This window comes from Typopeltis vanoorti, chromosome 6, assembly GCF_054136105.1.
Source record: "Typopeltis vanoorti isolate ZY-2024b chromosome 6, IOZ_Tvanoo_1.0, whole genome shotgun sequence".
Classification (NCBI taxonomy): Eukaryota; Metazoa; Arthropoda; class Arachnida; order Uropygi; family Thelyphonidae; genus Typopeltis; species Typopeltis vanoorti.
Window position 1 is genome coordinate 156202075 of NC_143554.1, and position 18407 is coordinate 156220481.

Sequence of the window (18407 nt, forward strand, 5' to 3'; positions counted from 1 at the left end):
TAATGCTGGAATTAATATCCACTTAATTTTTATAAATCTGCATCGCCGAATTGAAGGGTTTTGGCTCTTTATTTAGTGTAGTAAAAGAAATTATATAGTAAAAGAAAAGTATATATATATAGTAAAAGAAACAATTTTTTTTTATCTTCTGTAATAGTGTTTGAAAGTGTTTTGTTTCTTTTTTATATCTTATGTGAAAAATATTAATGTTGATCAATTTTATTTATGATAAATTGAAATATTATTATATGTAAATATAAAATTTCTCTGTGCAATAAATAAAAGATATAATATTTATACTCGAAATTTTCAGAAAAAAATATAATCATAATTCTGAAACGATCTAGTATTAATATGTTGGTTAACTTGGCATTAAAAAAATCGTGGCGAAGATAGTGTTAATTTCATTTTTACGCAAAGAGACTTCAAGCGGTTACATTTATCATAGCGCTGTATAAAATCTTCAAGCTATGAGGAATTTAAAGCATTTTAGCCAAAATAACGGTAAATGTAGTGGTTTTAAGCATTTACAAATATATATATATATATATATATATATATATATATATATATATATATATATATATATATATGTAGCAAAAAAAAGACCTCGGAGACAACCGACACTCACTGACCGAGGTCAAAGAACTATCTCGGAATGTCGCGCATCTCGCACATCATCGGGGGACCTCGCAATCAATCTGGAAAATGCTGCAGGGGATTCTGTAAGCACTAGAACTGTCCGCAGTGCAACACTTCTGCCGTGGTAAATCTAGTGCTGACTTACCACGCCAGAACTGCTTCGAAAAAGCCATCCAACCCCCCCCCCCTCAATAAAGGATTCTAAGAAGAGACGAATCACTATTCCAAATGTTTCATTCGGGTGATCGTGTTTGGATCTGGAGATTACCCAGGCAACGATTCCAGCAGGACTGTAGGCTCGGTAATGGTATGTGGTATTTCAGTATGATGGGACTTAGTCCATTGGTGGATGTACCCAAAACATGAGTCGCGTGCATACCTGGAAAATCCATGCTTCTGTCGCTGAAGTTTACTTTGGTAGTGACCTTGCATGTTTCTGGATGACAGTATGCTCTATGCCACACTGCACTGCATGTCCGAGACTGGTTCCCACAAAACAACGTTGAAGTGTTGCTTCGACAAGCTCAAAGTCCACACCACAACCCCATCGAATATCTTTGAAACGATTAGAACTCCGAATTCACTCTAGACAACAGCGGCCATCATCAGCTTCAACAATGGGAGTAGCTTTGCGTGAGGAATGGAAGAATATTGCTGTTGCGAAGTATATATATATAACTACAGAATAGCACGTACGACACAGTAAGAAACTTTTTTTATTATGCAAATACTTCGTCTTATGTCTCATAAATTATCATCAGTACAATTATCGAACAACAATAGGAATTGAATTCAAAAAACAGTCGCGTGCATACCTGAATTGGAATCCCTCTACGTATACAGTCGCGTGTTCATGGATTAAAACTACTGGGCTGAAATTAAAAAATTAATTAAATTAAATTAAAATATAACAGATAAATTATTTAATACATTGAGGATAACAATTTCTGAAACTTTTGGAATAGTGCGAAAGTCGTTCCGATTAAGTCTATGAAGTAAGGCTTCAGCACTTTCTTCATAAACGTTCATGTTTATATATGGATCTATGCATAACTTTTACGTTTTCCCATTGAATCCTGTGTTTAGCCTTTTCGATTACATGTTCTGCAAGGCTAGATTTGTGAGGTGTGATAAAACAGATGTAGTCTTGATGTTCAAAGATACGTTTATTTATGGATCTTCCTGTTTGTCCATAGTATGACGAGTTGGACGAACTTGGTATTTCGTATACGCCAAATAGCATTGGTGAGAGTTTATCTTTCGGAGAAAGTAGCAACTTGTAAATTTGGTTGAAGTGTTTATAGGTAGCAATTAGTTGATATTTTTTCATAATTTCTGAAAAAAAAAAACGTTCAGTGGGCTTATTCTTGTTTGGGTTGATTTCTAGGAGAGTGGTTAATAATTTTTGGGATTGTTATTGGATTATATCCAATTAGTGAGGCTGTTTTTTTAATAATTTCCAATTCTTGTTTTAGAGATTCTACAGATAAGCAAATCTTATGCGCTTTGATTACTAAAGATTTTATGATGCCATATTTTTGAGATGGATGGTGCGCTGATGTATTATGGATATAACGACCTGATAAAGTTGGTTTTCGTTATACAGAAGTGGAAATGGATCCATCTTGTTTAAGCTAGATGTGTGCATGAAGAAAGGAAATAAATTTTGATTATCCTTTTTCTAGTGGGTGAACTTCATATAAGGATGTAAGGTGTTGATAGAAATGAGTAGAGTTCTGGTAATGTGTGATTCCAAACTGCAAAGGCGTCATCAACGTAGCGTAGCGAAACTCTATCTTCTAGGTGTTCAAGGAAAACGTTGGCCAAGTTAGGTGATGAGGGTGAGCCCATTGCTATTCTTTTCTCTTGTTTATGTTTTTTCTTTCCATGTGAAGTAACCTGATGTGACTGCATATTTAAATAATTCCCCTGTGCCCAGAGAAAATTTTTGAGTTAATAATTCTATTGTCTCTTTGTGAGGGATATTAGTGAATAGTTTCTATGGAAATTTTTATCGAAGAAGTTGGATGGCCAATGAGGTCACGGAGAAAGTTAAAGAGAAATCTTGATATTTTATACGTGGGACTGCCTATAGAATCGATAAGTTTCTATGGGAACTTATCGATTGTTAATGTAATTGTGGTGAACTATATATTCTAGGAGGTCTTGTGTGTATGTTTCGAGTCTTTTGATGGTTTCTTGATCTATGGATGTTGCTTATTCCAATAACTTGTTTCAGTTTCTTTTTTTTATATGACTTTTGCATCTTCATGTCAAGTTCACAATAGAAAAAGAATCATCAAAAGGTATTTCCTTTCTTGATGTACACATCTAGCGTAAACAAGATGGATCCATTTCCACTTCTGTCCACCGAAAACCAGCTATTTCAGGTCGTTGAGATAGACCAAACGATGGCAGCTTGCTTAGTAAGCCCTTGTGACTGACCCGGTCAAACGCCTTGGAGATATCAAGTGCAACCGCATGAGATTAACGAAACTTCTCCATGGCATTTGTCCAGAGGTTGATCAACAGCGACGAAATTCATACTGTCGGTCGTTTATTAGACGTGTAGCTTCAAGGTAGTGTAAGAGTTGGAAATTGATGATTTTTCCATTACTTTGAATAGGACTGAGGTGAGCGAGATGGGGCAGTACTTGGACGGCAGTGACTTGTCGCCCTTCTTGGGAATGAGTTACATATAGGCCAGTTTCCAGGCTGTGGAATACATACCAGTGGAGTAAGACAGTATATATATGCGACATAGGACAGGAATCAGTTCTGGTGTACAAACCTTCAGGACAAGTACAATATTTTTTATTTGGACAGTATTTTACTGATCTCTTTCTGCCAAAAGGATATAGCGGGCATTTGAATGGTTGGGCGACATTCGCCATTGTCAATTATGCATGCATTGGAAGCAAAATGTGAGGCCAGTAAGTGATGACGGGTATGATAGGGGTGTAAATAATGTTGGGCAGAAGTTACAACCGATTGCTCTTTCAAGAGACCAAAAGGCTCGACTACGGTTTGGACAGGCTGCTAATTTCCTGCTTTTTTACTTTTTCTAACTCTGTTTTGGAAGCATTGGTTGTTTTCTTGCATTTATTTCTGGCTTGGGTATAAGCTCTAAAGGAGGATGGAGTTCTTGATTTCAGAAAGTATGGTTTGGTATGTTTGATTTTTTATTTGTACAGCCTTGGCGCATTTTTTGGAAAACCAGGGTTTAGTTAGGAAGTGGCAGGTCAGAGTAGCGTGGGAATGTATGTTTTCCATGCCAGTGTAAATTACTTTGGTAATACATTCGGTGCATGTGTTTGGAAGGCCGGAAGCAATCGTCCAACTATGAGAATGATGCATAGAAGTTGCGGAGGCTGTCCCATTTGGAACTTATAATGCCAAAGTACTTTTGTATGGGGGTGGTTGTGTACGTGTGTACGGGGAGGAGATGAGCACTAGGTTGTGGTCAGAATTGCCTAGGGGGCCCTCTACATTCACTATGTATTTGGAAGGGTCATTGGTAAGGAAGAGATCTAGGGTATTTGGAGAGTGGTTCGGGTTATCAGGTATTCTGGTTGGTATCTCAACTATTTGTGTAAGGTCATTAGTGGTGCCAAATGTTTCAGCATCTCTGCATGCAAGAGCTGTACAGCTGGAGGAGGAAAGCCAGTTGGTGTGGTGGACATTAAAATCTTCTAGGAGGATGATTTCGTTGTTCGGGAAGTGAGAGTGAAACTGGAAAAAATCAATTTGAAAGCGCTCCTAATGCTTGGTGGTATTAGGAGAGCGATAGAGACAGCAAGTGAATTTGAGTGAGTTGGGAAGGATATTTTCATCCAAAGAAGGTCAAAGTTGGACGATTCTAGGTTGGGTGCTCTCTGACAGGGATCGCTAATACTTGGAGTATAAACGATTCCAGGTTTCAGTAAATTTAATTATAATAATAATAAAACCTTCCAAGCTGGGATGGTTGGGCGATTGGTTGGAATATCTACTCTCCGACCAATAGGTTGGGAATTTGAATCTCGCTATGGGCACGGCAGAAATCACGTAAAAAAAGGGATTTTCTTTTTATGTGTAAATACTTTAACTTTTTTAAAAAATTTTAACTTATTGCAATTATAGTAAAATATGGTTAAAATATGCAGTTGGTTTAAGTCATTTGTTTATATTCATTAATTTACAAAATACATTATTTTTCCTAATTCTTTTTTATTCCTAATTTTGTTTTAGCATTTAAAAGTAGTGACGCGTTTTGCCATATCTGTAGCAAATAAACCTCGTTTGCTAGAATTGCCTCCTAATGCAAATCGTAAAGAATACTTATCATCTGTACAGCTTAAAATCAGCTTGTATTACAATTTTTTAAGGTCTGTTAATTAAAAAAAATGTGAATGCCTTTCTTATAATAAGTGAGTGACAAAGCATTCTGTTATTTGATCACAGACGCTTCTGGTAGCAATGTTTATTCTTTACTACTTCCAAGGATAAAGAGAATTGTAAAATGAAACATAATTGATAATATTAACAATAGGTCATTGTACAGAGTTTCCATCTGTAATTTATAAGTTTTTAAACATTCTGAATTATCTTCAATGCGATAATCCGAGCACCTTTGTGGGCAGATTAGTATACCATAGAGAGTCGTGATGGACTATGTTCTTGTCTCTTAGATTAAAAATATGGGGAGTCTGTCTTTTTTTATTATTTTTAGCACTTCTGAGTTATGGTTCGCAACCAAATGAATATGAATATTTCTGGTATCGTTTAAGAGTGTTGCATTTGCATGGAATTTTCGCAAAGTAACTTCATCCTTATTTTAAAAAATATCGACAGAAATCAAAAACAGAACTGCAATGGAAATGTAGAGGAAATAAATGGAGACTACACTCAAGTAATAGGTTATTGTTAAGGATATCTTCCAAAAATCACTAGTATTAATTTTAGACTTCATAACAACGTCACATTCCAGGAGAATGAACTATGAGGGATAAAGAAAGCAATAGAAAGGGATACTAGTCCATGAAGGCTCCACTACTTCCGCAATTATCTCAGAATGGACTTCAGAAGATATCTGCACCTCATCCTGCCGATGTCTACATGCCAAGATGCAGTCCAGCGAATATGAGGAACTCGCCCAATCATCACTGAGATGATTCTTATCCAGTAGCATAATCGAGCCAGTATTCGATGACTGTAAACATGGGATTTCCAGAAAAGAGTGGAGCCTAAATCTCGTTGTTGTGTATGTCAAAACGTACTACATGAGATGGCTCTATAATAAATTTGGTTCCAGTGCACGTTTGTTCCATTGCAAGGTGTGAATCCTCACGTTTCTTGAAAGAAAACAAAAATTAAGTTTCAAATAAACAATAAATTGACAGTGTATAATGTACCTTGTATTGTACATTAAGCAGCTATTCAAAAAGATGTTTTGTTTGATTTTCTTTAGTTTTAAATCTTCCATCTTTTAAAAACTAATCTAACGCTGTATACTTAATGTTAGTCAGTTGTGAAGAAAAGTGATTAAGATTAAATGTTCTGGTATATTGAACTGTACCTGCCACAGTGGCTATTATTTGCTCACAATGTTCACGTATTTAGAAGTATAATGAATGTATAATGCATTACTATTTTTCAAATATTAATAAAAATGTTCGCCACTGAAGTAGTTAATAAAGTAAAAATAATTTATTTCCTGAAGCCAAATGGGTATTTGTAGAGGAGTCTCAATTCTAACTGACATAGACATAATCCCACCTGACGTGGTTTGAAGGTACAGTTAGACTGTAGTATTCAGAGAAGGAACTTGAGCAATACAAAGAGATTTTAAATTATGCAAAGAAGCTCTTGTTGCACATTACCATTACAGATCACTGCTGCACCTGGCGCAGTTACTACTGGTCGATTGATGTTACCTTCAAAACTCCTGGAATCTTTTCCAGTGTAAAACAACCCAGATTTATGGCAAAAAGAAATTTTTTTCTATTCTTCAAATATTCAATATCAGAGTGCGTATGTAAATTGAATAATCAGAAAACGTCACGTTCGTTTTCCAAGGGTACTACTGAACCATTTGAAAACTCAAGTATTTTTTACATCAAATGATGTAAAAATAAAGTGTGGAGATGACATTAATGAAAATCCCAAGAAAATTCGTTTCGCAACATTTTAACATCAGATTTGAGTTAGCATTTAAAATGAACTAAGGGCTTCTTTATGGCTCTCCTTAATTTAGTGGGATTAACTAAGGAGACGCCATAAAACCTCCTTATGAGGTTTTATTGACTGAAAAGACTTGAGTTCAAATCCTGTATAGGACGAGAAGAACATCTATTATGGGCTAACAAAAATGTTCTTTTAGGCGAGGAACTGTGGTATTCCTTAATATCAGAATTTTCTCTAGTAGTTAATACATAATCATAGCATAATGACAATTAACCAAAATTGAACAAAGACATTGCCATATCTTCAAAAAATTTAAAAGAACACAAGGGACGACTATCTTCGGAAGTTCGGCATAAAAGAAAAAATTACGGAGTTAGTCAGTATTATATGAAGGTAGCAGGAGATTCCCGGAAACTCCGGATTCTTATCACCCGAGAAAATAGACAAACATCTAGAAGAACACATGAGAATTACAGGGAACATATTCCAATGGGTATAAGACTAGCCAACTTATATTACTAAATTAAGGGCACGGAAAATAAGGACTGGGCAGATTATGGATTTTAAAGGGGCGGAAAACGACAAAGAAAGGAAGAAGACTCTCTTCGCAAACCTATTCGCAATAGAGAGGCGATATTTGTCTTTGGACTAGAAAGGCCTGGTTACAAAATTCCAAGACCCTTCGTAAGTACTTTTCCAGGGAAAGTCAGTTAGCGATTTGATATGGAGATGGCAGAGTTCTTCCAGTATAATACTCGGCATGGTACTTTCATATTTTTCGCCAAAAAAATTTCGATATAATTCTAGCTAGACTATCATTTCCTAAAATGATAATTGATCACCCATGTGGGGATACCTGTAACCTCCATCGGGCGCGCTCCCTGGTGGCGGATGGGGGAATGCTCATCATAATTTACTATGAAGAGTAGGAGGGAAATAAAATACCTCTCGCGGACCAACAGGATAGCACTTCTCTCATAGGCCGGTCTGGACGCCTCGAAGGCGGCAACCCCACCACCAGACTCGGGTGCTGTGGGCTAATCCCCTGCACACTTTCATTAAAAGAAATAACAAAGAGATAGCTGAACTGCCTAAATGGTTAACGACAAAGCGATGAAAAAGGCGCATGAGATACGGAACATGGAACATTAAAAGTCTACATGGAAAAGAAAACGAATTAATAGATGAATTTAAAAAATCGAGATTCGATCTGCTGGCAGTCACAGAAACAAAAAAAGAAAGGTCAAGGTTGCCAGAAAATGAAAGATGGATATATACTTTTGTATTCAGGGGTAAACCCAAGAGAATGAGAAAACAAGGTGTAGCATGCATAATTAAGCCAGATCTCAAAGAATATATCTAAATGGCAACTAATAAATGAAAGGTTGGTGACAATCACTATAGATTTTAAATCAGATAACCACGTATTCACTATAATCGTTGTATATGGCCCAAATGATAATGCTAATAAATAAATTAAAGATGCATTCTTCAAACTCTTACAAAAAACAATCGAAGAAGTTCAAGGGCATATTATACTACTAGGAGACTTTAATGACCGGGTAGGGAATTAAGTAGACGAGGAAATAAAACAAGTGTAGGGATCTCAAGGAGAAATAACCCGAAATAATAACGGAGAAAGAATAATAAATCTTTGCCGTATAAATAATTTAGTAATAGCGAATACTATGTTCAAACATAAAGAAATCCATAAGTTTACCAGGGAAGAGCCCAGTAGAAACGAAAATCCTATACTTCAGTACGATCTGCTTATGATGACTACGTCATCATAAGCAGATCGTACTGAAAGTATACAAAAAAACGCAATAGTCTATAGAGGTCCTGAAATAGGCAGTGACCACTAATTATTAGTATTGGAAAAGATTCATAAACTAAAAGTTGAAAAATGTAGAAAAAGTAACAAGGAAATATGCAAAGTAAAGAAAGAAGAAACAGCCATTGAGTATAAAAGTAAAATAGAAGAGAATATGAAAGAAATAGAAAAAGATATATATGAAGACCAAGATGGAAAGCCTATGGTACAGGTTCAAAACACTTCTAGAAACAAGCAAAGAAATTTGTAGTGTATCATTAAATAATAAACAGAAGAAAGATAAAACACTCTGGTGGACCGAAAAACTAAAAGGAGAAATTAAAAAGAAAAAGCAATTGTGGAAGAGATATATAACATCAAAGCTGCAGGTTGATAGAGAACTATACAACAACCAAAGAAAAAAGTTAAAACCTTAGTGAAAGAAGATAAAAGAAAATGCTGGAAAGACTTCGGGCATACTTTAGAATAAAATTTTAAAGGAAACTAAAAACTCTTCTATAATGTTTTAAGAAGAAAGAGGTCAGAGAAAGACTTCCCCATAAAGTTTATCAAAGATAAGGATGGAAAGTTACTCACAAATTCCGAAGACATCATGGAAAGGTGGAAACACTGCTTCCAAGAATTATTGGAAGATGCAGGACACGGGAAAAATAGAACCTTAAGAGCAAGACATGCAAACAAAATAGAAGATCAAAGTGAGAAAATTCATGCAAATGAACTGCTAGCAGCAGTTCATTTGCATGTATCCTCTATTTGGTTCACTTAGGAACCAAATAGAGGATACACTGGACGAAATGCAATATGTCTTTCGAAAAAATAGAAGCAAACAGGATCTTATCTTCAGTCTTAGACAAACCAGAGAAAACATTGTAATATGGAAAAGAACTGCTTGCATGTTTTATAGATTTCGAAAAGGCCTTTGACCGAGTTCCCAGACACTTAATATGGCAAACATTAAAGAAAAACAAGATATAAGATTACTTAATAGCAGCCATACAAAGCCTCAACAAAAGTAACAGAAATTATGTAAGAACCTGTAATAATAGATCAAAAGAATTTGAAACAAATGTAGGAGTGAGACAAGGCTGTATCCTCAGCCCTCTTCTCTTCATCATAGTAATGGATGAAATTTTAAAGGCATGCCAAACAAAAACAAAAAACTGCCACCTTGGATACAGGAAACTGAAAGAAACCAGGATTTCACACATGGCTTTTGCAGATGATATAGTGATTCTAGCAAATACAGCTGAATATTTGCAGTATACAACATCAACATTTGGTATGAAGAAACAAAGAAAAGGAATATGATCATATCTAGAAACCGACCAAAACATATAATAAAATAGAGAACCATCAGCTGGAACAAGTTCACTCCTTTCAATACTTGGGATCATATATACAAGAAGATGATAGACTAGACACAGAAAGATAACTGGCGGAACAAAGCTATTCTATGCAATGAAAGGCCCACCCCTAGATAAACCCAAAATACCAAAATGGCAGTGTACCGTTCAGTGCCTGTACCAACATTAACATACATTTGCGAGTCGTCTTGGTGTTTAATAACAGGAAACACAAATAAACTGTAAACAATTGAAATGAAATATCTTAGGAATGTGGCACAAAAAACAAGACGATACCCAATAAGAAATCAAACCATAAGAGACATCCTTCAAGTTGCATCTCTGAACCAATTCATAACACAAGCAAAAAGAGGTGGTTTGGACATCTTATTCGAATGGAAGAAGGAAGAATAGCAAAACCTGTATATGAAAGCCAGGAAATAGGAAAAAAAAACATAGACAGATCCTGGAAAGGTTGGCAAAAGGAAATTAAAGAAAAATTAGTAAAGAATGGAATTAACTGGAAAGAAGCAAAAGAACAAGCCTTGGTCAGCACGGCATGGAAATCTCTTTGGCAAAATCTCCAAGTTTAAAAGCACAACAGATCATAGACGAAGAAGAAGAAGAGGTTAATTGATCACACAATAATAATGAATATGTTTAAAGATGGCTTTTTTAATTAACATTCGTCATTCCCTTCCAGCAACTCACATTCAATAAATGCAAGTACGAGCATATAGAGCCAATCGCCAGACTATCAAAATCATTTTTTTATTTTAATAAAAATCATAACAGGCCATTTGATCTAATACTTATGAAAAGAGGAAAAGGAATACTATCTCAAATTTCTGGGAATTAACCATAATAATGATTATGAAGTGCTCTTTTCCATAAATTCCTAAGTCTTCATTTTGTTCAGGATAGCCATAGACCGGTACACCAAATACAAATTCATTCCATATATGTTATAGTAATGTTCTGCGTGAATCAATAAACCAAGACACTACTGATTGTTTCCTGTTTCTCAGCAGCCACTGTAGATGATGCTTTATCTTCAAATTATGCTACATATCACGATCCGTAAAACAAAATCCACCTGACATAAAAGCAATGAAGAAATCTACGTGTGGTATGCTTTGATATGGTCGAAGTTTTCTTACATTGATTTCCACAGTATTTTTGAAAAGAAAAATGGATCTTACTGTGCGTCACTTTCTTCGTTCTTCAAACACAGACTGCAGATTCGAATTTCACTGGATGTTTGTGAATATATTAAGATTGTCGATGAATTTCGTTGCCTAATATGAAACCATCATTCTGTTTATCGAAGACATATCGGTTTAAAAAAGTTTGCGTTTGGTCTCGAGGACAAACTTTCTGAAAAACCCAATCCAAACAAATCAGCAATCTACTAGAATAACTTCAGTTTGAAAACTTCTATTATTATTATTATTGTTATTATAGTACGGGCACCTTCATGGAGTCCTAGGACTCATCGCGGGACACCCAAACTATCACCACAATATCTATCGTACCTCTCCTTGAACCCATTAACAGACAAAGAGCTAACAACTGACCCTTGCAACCCATTCCATTCATTCACCTCTCTCCAACCGAAAAATCTAGTTCTTACGCTCTTGCTAACCAGACTTTTACCCACCTTCCAGGGATGACTCTTGGTCTGTGCCCCTCTAGTGCGATGCTGAAACATTTCCCCTGCATCAATCATATGAAACTCTTTAAGTAACTTAAATGTTTCTATTATATTTTCGCCTATCAATCAACTTTTGAAATACACAAACCTTCAATCTAACTCATAGGAAGCATTCAATAGACCACTCATCATCTTGGTCACACGCTTCTGGATTTTCTCCAGCACTTCCTCATCCCCAAGTGACCAGACCTGAGCACTAATTTAAATGTGGACATATCAAAGCTTTATAAAGAGCAATGATAAATCTCTTATCTCTGCTTGTTAGCATGTTCTTCGATAGCAAAGTAGACTTTTCCACATTAAACTGCCACATATTTTGTCCGCACTGTCAGCCTATTTACATCGTCTTGCACACACTCTCCTCTCCACATTATCTTGATTAATTACTTCCCCACCCAACATTGCATCATCGACAAACAACTGAATAACTCCCTTCCAATTAGTTCCTATATGTCCGTTGTTTACAAGTTAAACAGCAGTGGTCCAAACACAGAGTCCCGCGGCAAGGGATTCTCACCTGCAGTCTCCTGGATTCTACTCTTCGATATAGTAATTTTGGTATCATTCCAGCAATTAGCCTTTTATCCAAATCACCACTTGCATATCCGCCCCCATTACTTGCAGTTTGTATGACAGAGTTCCACGTGGTATTTTGTCAAACTCCTTTGCGAAATCCAGTCATCGTGTAGCCATTCCTTTTATCCAACTCAACTGTTAGTCTATTATAAAATATTAGAAGGATAACCTAATCCTTCACAAAGCTGTGCTTTCCCTCACAGAGTATGATACTCCGTATCCCCAATTCAGGAAATCTCTTTTTGACCAACTTTTCTGGTACTGTTCTACTGCTCCTGAAATACCGATGGGTCTATATTGTTTGCTGCCACAGACTTAGATCTTCCTTCATGGAAAGGAATTATTTTGTCCTCCTTCCACTCTCTTTGGACTTTGCCAGATATGAGGCTTACATTGAACGGCCTAGTAAAAGGCATTTTGCCATTTTCCCTGCACATTCACTTAAAACGCGAGTCGATATCCCTGCCTCTGCCATAACAATATCTTCACTTGGATGACATAACATTGCAAAACGTCATTAACTCTCTCAACACTTTCGAGTGCCTCTGTTATTGCATTACCATCTGCACTCATTAACGTTATCCATCTACCGTCATTCTTCCTCTTGCTTGCTAAATAACGAAAAACATTCTTTGGAATTTCCTTTCGTCTATTCGGCTATTTTCTTATAATCTGATTATGCCTTCCTTACCATGCTGGTCACCTTTCCTGTCTGTTCCTTAGCTGGTCACCCATCTCCTTACATAACTCCCACAGAATCGTTTTTCAGATCTTACTTAATATTATGAATTCATTCATCTAACACTTACCCTCCTGTCCCTGGTTATATACAGCGTGATAGTGCTTCCTCCAGATACTCCTTGACTTTTTCCCATGCACTATGAACATCCCTACTTTGCAGATCTTCATACCATTGTACTCTTCAAACTCGCTCCTAAGTGTGGAGGCAGTGTAGTCTTCTTAGTTATGGACAGGTCTTCTGATAATATAACCAGATCCAATACTCTCGTACTCTAATTGCAGTCAGTCACATTTTGCTACAAGAAATTATCTTTCAGTAAGTGCATAAATTATATTTCTTTCCTTCATGTGATCTTCCAAACTATGACTCAGAAATTGAAGAACCCTTAGTAATTACTCGACTTGCATTGATTGTACTAATCTGCTAATACACATCTTCCACATCATCCCTCGCACCCCTCCCCGGCCTATAGCAGCAACCAATTTTATGTTTGTCCTATTGGCCTCAGCATACTGACTAGAAAAAACTGCCATCTGCCCGACTGACTAGTACTTTTGTTGGCTGCAGTTCATCTGTTATCATTAGATAAAATACTAAATCCATCACATTATATCCCTGTTGCAATGTCATCTGCTGTTAAGCAAGTCTCACTAATGCCTATCACTTTTGGCAAGGTTGCACTAACCGACGCCAAAATCTCCTCTCTCGTATTCCTGATGCTTCTAGCTTTAGTATATAGAAACTGTAGTATAGCATCCCCTTATACCCCAACCGTCTTTACATCCTGAATTGACTACCCCATTCCATATTGTTGCCTTCATGGGTGCCTTCACACATGTGCTCGTTTGAGTACCCACTAATTTCTTTTATTTTGCGCTTCCACATTATCGGGGAACAAAGCCCTCTCTAGACACTTAACTCCGAATCCGTTTAGGTGCAGTCCGCGCGCATTGTACAGATCATTCCATCCATCAAACTCAGGCCATAGGTTCACAAACTCTACATCATTCCTTCTTCACAACTTGCGTATTGATTCATTAGCTATCATCGCTCTCCTTGTGAGTTCTCTCTCACAGGATGGCAGCAGTGACTCACAAACTTCATCTTCTCGCTACCCTTTTTTGCTTCTTCCAGCAACTCTTTGTCATCCTCCCTAATACAATACTTATCACCTCTCAGATTATTGGTTCCAACCAAAATAATAAATTCTTCCACCGTCGCTTTCTCCATTCTGATATCATTATTAATTTATTAATTTTCTCACCAGGGAAACAAGATTTTCTAACGGTTCCATGAACAACTCCCCTTATCATAATCGCGGTAAATAATTATTTGGTTACGCTCATGTTGTTGATTATTCTTACAGTTTTCTTTTTGGCTTCAGACCTCTTGCTTCGTTCTGTTCTCAGTTCGACTAATCTCCTGCTATTTCAATCTCGCGCACTGTCCTGTGAAGGACTATACTCAAGCGCGCTATTTCTTTATTCAGGTTCTCTACGTTCTCGTGAACTACCGCCACAACACTTTCACTATTATCACCGATATTTACATTTTCAGGTCTTGTATGAATGCTTTCTGTATTCACTTTCAAAGCATTTATTATAAACTTCTCTCACCAGTTTTGCTTTCAACTTTCGACGAATACATGTCACAAATTTTACACCGGACAAAATCACATAAATTTAGCTTGTCCAACAATATATAGTTTAAGGAAATATACACGTTTTACTTAGGAATAAATAACTCATTCTATCTCGCACACGTAGAAAGCAAATAAATACAGTAAAATAACTCAGTATTATTAGCAATAATTTAAGGCATTATTTATTTTTTTAAATTTAAGGCATTCAGGAAATGCAGACAATTTCTCAAGTTGTCTGCATTTCCTCAATGCAGACAACTCGAGGGCGTCTTTGCGCTTCATATATATTATAATAATCTCATATATGATGGGTTTTTCACTATATTCAATAATCTTGTTGACTACATCATGTGTGACAGAAACATGCGCGACCTCTAAGGGAATGTAGAAAGTATTTAATTCAGTTATCTCTAAATATGCTTACAAAAACTTGGAATGGATCACACAAGGCAGCATATTTTATGTTTGTTGAATTAGACAGGACATGCTCTTCGTCCATGAACCGATCAAATAAAAACCCGAAATATCAAAGCAACAAGTGACGCCATTACAGGTCTCCATGACGCGCGCGCGCGCGTGTATGTGTGTGTATGAAAATCTCTCGCAAAAGAAGTTTAAATTTAGTATCGTAAGTGTTTCACTATTAGTTTGATTTGAGTTTTGAAATATGGACAGGATTTTTTAAACATTTAATTTTCACGTTCATGAAAATAGTAAAGTTAAATAGTAACTATTTTTTTCTTCTTCATGCTTAAATGATGTGTTTCGGCATTTTATTGTTACTTGGCAATGAAAGCATGCCATTCATTTTTGTTTTACTCTTTGCGCTTGTTCATCCAGCGCTAACGAAATCATATTCGTTAGTTTAATTTTTATTTTTAATTCTTTCTTAACGGTGTCGTGTTTTGTAAAAGACAATTTTATTGCTTAGAACAGTGTTTCTCAAAGTGTGGTAAGCGTAACCCCGGGAGGTATGTGAGAGGTCTTCAGGAGGGGGGGGAGGTTAACGTTAATGTGTAACGCATGAAATCATTATTAAGAAAAGAATTAATTTAAACGTATGTATTTCTCAAAAATTATATTGATTGTTTGTCTGTTTGCTTACTTTGGAAATGGAGGAAAACCAGGTTTAAAATTGCTTGGTATTTTTAACATTTATTATACCGAAGGTAAAATACTTCCCTGCAGTAAACAACACGCCCTCCACAACAGCAACTATACCACATAATAGAAGTGCTTCCGCTATGTGTTGTAAAAAGATAGTAATTTGCAATTAACAGAAGTGGCATACTATTTAATTTATTTAAGCAAAAAAAAAAAAAAAAAAAAAACAGCGATAGTGTTGGTGTAATAGATTATATTCGCTCATTATCTGCTTTAGATTGAATATAAACGCCGACTTTCCATCTAGTAGTATGTTTTCCATATATGTTTTCCTTTCAAGTAACATTGAATACTGGATACCATTTTGTTTCTTCCTTTTCTTGTGTTCAACGACTTTTTGTAATTTACTTCAAACCACTTCAAAATAAACACTGCTAATCAGTTCATAATGCTTATCTTCTATTACTACTTTTACTTTGGTTTTCATATCTTTTTTTAATCAACAAACAACATTGCACCTGATCCATTGAAACTCGGATTTAATTTATCAGCAGGAAGTATTCCTATTCAAATGTTTCGAAGACTTTATAAACGATGCGATAAACTCCTTGATAACTGATATGGTAAACATAGTTGCACACAGCCATTACACTCTCCGCTTATTTCCTCCGGCATTATTTATGAGTTTTGATTCTTTATTTTAATATCTCTAAAGTTTTCATATACTATTACTTGAATGGAGTCTGAGATACAGAGGCATTTATATGGTGATAATCATTTATATTGTAACTTCAAGGGCGTCTCGATAATAATTAACTGTATTTTAAACTATTAAGCTGATATTATATCTGTAAGGCAAACAAAGTTCAAAGAAGATAAGCGCAAAGGTAAGATATGCACTTTTTTTTTTGTTATTATATTCTATATTTAGATATTCCAACAAGACTGGGAGGATGCAAGTTTTTCTTTGCCCATTGCATAACATTTTCGCTTCACCAATGCCGTAGTGTACCCGTTAAGATTACCACCATAACTGGATTGATCCAATTCCTATGCAGACAAAAGAAGTAACGGATCAAGTATCCCGTGATTTTAAAGGTTTACCCTACTCAGTCACTGCCAAACTATTTCCGCACTGCTAGAAGTAGGCGAAAATAAATCTTGCTTATTATTTATAATACTGACTTTTCACATTCATCAATATTTTTAGATTTGGCAAATTTAACCCGTTTAGACTGATGACAACGTCCACAGTACTTCATCGAGAGAACATCCACCATTGCTGGTTCGATTCTAGAATGTTTATGTGCTAGTAAAAATTACGAACATTGCTCACTCTAAGAGGGAGGATTGTTTCCTACATATGATGTCCCCCCCCCACTCTTAGAACGAGACTACGAAGATAACACTTGCATAGTCTTAAAGAGATCATACATGCCAAGTTTTAAACTTTATACTAGATTTCTTGAATTAAATGGCACGAAATAAATATTTAATGCAATTAAGCTTTGAAACAGCGCAAAATGCATCCTCAGCATTTGGTCTATGAAATACTCATGACGTAATGCGGTGGAGATAAATACTACAATAGATCAACTATGACCCACGTTATCAATACTTTAAAAAACTTGAGATGGCCTTGAAACAGTCATAAAATCAAGCGCTAGAAGAAGCTCAGCCAATTTAATTGTTCATTGAAAGGTATGTTTCCAATAAGTTATTTTCTTCCTAAATACAATAAAATTGTCATAGTGAGTATCTTTCAATAATAATAATAATAATAATAATAATAATAATAATAATAATAATAATAATAATAATAATAATAATAATAATAAAATGTGCTTACTTTCTTGGGATCGCGTCTGTTAATTATAACATTACCATCAGAAGGCAGCTTGCGGTGAAGAAAGGTTAGGCTTAACTTCGATACCTAGACGTAGCTGTAAATGCGAAACTTCAGTTTAACGAAAAGATAGCAATAAGCGAAGTATAAAATACAAATCTTGTATTCGATTTTTGAGAGAAAATAAATAAATAAATAAATAAATGCATTTTATTATTACATTGTTTTCAGGTCAAACTTTGTACTTCTGATTTTTATTTCTAATCATTGGTTAAAATATAAATGTGTATATTATAATATAAATAAGTGCAGATATTAAAACATACAAATCATACTTCGATATCCTACTTATCATAAATTGAATTCTCATTTTGAAACTTAAATATGCTAATGAAAACTAATCTTTGTTCGGATTTTTGTGTCGTTTCAAATTAATTAATGAATATCTGACGCATTCAAACTTTATTACCAAGTAGGTTCCAGTGCTTATACTCGAACTAGACTAAGCATGAATCCAAAAATTAGCTAAATGAAGTTTAAATTGCTTTAATACTTAAAAATAATCCTATTTATAATAAATAAGAGTTTAAATATTCCATTCAGTTTAATATTTACCAGTTGAACTTTTGCACATGCGAAAGGCTACAGAATCTGTAGCCTTTCATGTATACATCAGTGCTCGTGTGCAAAACTAGTTTAAAGGAAAGAGAGATACCTGTTGACATTTTTAATGAACAGCTGGATGTTGTAATTCTTGGAGAAAGCAGTTTCAGGAAGACTTTACAGAGGGTAGAGAGAT

The 18407-nt window shown here is 35.5% G+C and overlaps 1 protein-coding gene and 1 long non-coding RNA gene across 6 annotated transcripts in view; one reads left to right on the top strand and one right to left on the bottom strand.

Moving 5' to 3' along the window:
• Positions 1-18407, top strand: part of LOC150106130 (uncharacterized) — a 130715-nt gene that overhangs the window by 237 nt on the left and 112071 nt on the right. For 2 of the 4 annotated variants that reach the window (XM_090393880.1, XM_090393883.1), the window contains exon 1: positions 16765-17463. The exons of 1 other annotated variant lie outside the window; for it this stretch is intronic. The gene's annotated coding sequence lies outside the window, so the exon portion shown is untranslated. One more of the 4 variants, XM_090393882.1, reaches the window with a different exon arrangement.
• Positions 1379-18390, bottom strand: LOC150106131 (uncharacterized). Of its 2 annotated transcripts, none has more exons than XR_016548466.1 (3): positions 18324-18390; positions 17612-17705; positions 1379-1514 (listed from the first exon to the last, which is right to left on the bottom strand). It is a non-coding gene; the product is annotated as an uncharacterized LOC150106131 (long non-coding RNA). The 2 variants fall into 2 exon arrangements; XR_016548467.1 differs by having other exon boundaries at positions 18224-18362.